Genomic DNA, 1,434 nt, shown 5'->3' with positions numbered 1-1,434 from the left:
ATCAAAATATAGTCTGAAGTATCATGAAATTTAACCTACATCATATATATATTTCAGCATTTGCTAAAAAACAAAATTTATTATTTTAGTACTATAAAATTAAAAAAAATATGCACTCTTGTATATAAATATAAATATATATGTGTGTGTGTGTGTATGTATATATATATATAAATAAAATAAAGTAATATTTTTTATAAATTCTATAGCAATGGCAAAAATTATTCAAGTTACTAGTCATATATGCATGTGTAAGTGATGTGTACATGTGTGATATGTATATGTAAGATTTGATTTGTTTTGTCCTACATTTGTACACACTGCACTTTTTTTTTACATTGCACATTTTTCACAGCATTTGAACTCATATTGTTACTTATAAGATAATTATATTAAGAAAAATATTTGAAAATCAATTTTCATTATTTATTTTAATTTTCTTTGTTATCACCTGCGTCTGCTTCATGTCTATATTTTTGTTCTCTTGAAAGCCTTAATTTGCTAAGACGGAACCATTCACTCGCTGCCTTTTGAAAATGTATTTCTTGAAAATTGTAATGCGTTGACAATACTGCATCTTAAAATATTTGTATAAGCAAAAAAATAATATTCACATAAATAAAATATATTTGAAATCAATTGAATAAGCAAATGGAAGTACTTACTTTGAATTACTGTTATTAGTGAAAGATCACAAATCTTGAAATTGTTTCGTTGGCCTAACCAACTGCACTTTGTACCAAGGTGATTTGTAAAAATTCTTTTGAATATTGCTTTTACGTTGTCTGTTCCGTTTGCACCACCAATACGTTTGACATACATTATCTGAAAATATTTATTAATTTTAACTACTAAAGCATTTTTGTAATATACAATAACTGCTTTCGCGACAGAATCAAATTGATCCAGAATAAATAGAAAATTCAATGATATTTCAGATTTGACCAATCACAACGCAGGCTCATTTTATTCTGGATCATTTTGATTCTGTCGCAAAAGCAGCTAATATATCCAAATAACATACAAATGCTTTTTTAACATTCTCGTTTTCCATAGATTGATCAAAATGAATCAATTGATCAATTGTTTTTATAGGCAATTGATCTTGTATTATTTGTACTTCCTCTCCATCGGAATCATTTTTTTTCTTTCTATTCTCGAGACATTTCAGTCGGATATCAATACTTTTTTACGTACATTTTTATTAACGTACATTCTTGTAGAATTCTTTGTACTTTGTCTGCAATATATATAAAAACATGCAAATATATAATAATATATAAAAAGGTAAAATGTAAATATTAATGTAAATATTAATGTAAATATTTGGAAGTTTTTTCTTACTGTAGGTATTTGAGCTGGCATCCGTGACTGGTTTTTGAATACCAGAGGTAACTTCTCTATTGGACGAATTGGTTCTAAATCACACACACA

At 26.4% G+C, this 1,434-nt stretch overlaps 1 long non-coding RNA gene across 1 annotated transcript; it reads right to left on the bottom strand.

The window, feature by feature from the left end:
• Positions 1 to 292: 292 nt before the first annotated feature.
• Positions 293 to 1,184, bottom strand: LOC112637283. The gene is made up of 3 exons (XR_003122492.1): positions 1,025 to 1,184; positions 666 to 825; positions 293 to 577 (listed from the first exon to the last, which is right to left on the bottom strand). It is a non-coding gene; the product is annotated as an uncharacterized LOC112637283 (long non-coding RNA).
• Positions 1,185 to 1,434: the final 250 nt, after the last annotated feature.

The sequence above is a fragment of the Camponotus floridanus genome, unplaced genomic scaffold (genome assembly GCF_003227725.1).
Source record: "Camponotus floridanus strain SB8 unplaced genomic scaffold, Cflo_v7.5 scaffold150, whole genome shotgun sequence".
NCBI classification, from domain to species: domain Eukaryota; kingdom Metazoa; phylum Arthropoda; class Insecta; order Hymenoptera; family Formicidae; genus Camponotus; species Camponotus floridanus.
Note: the sequence above shows the minus strand (reverse complement) of the source record. Positions and strands in the feature narration are given on the sequence as shown.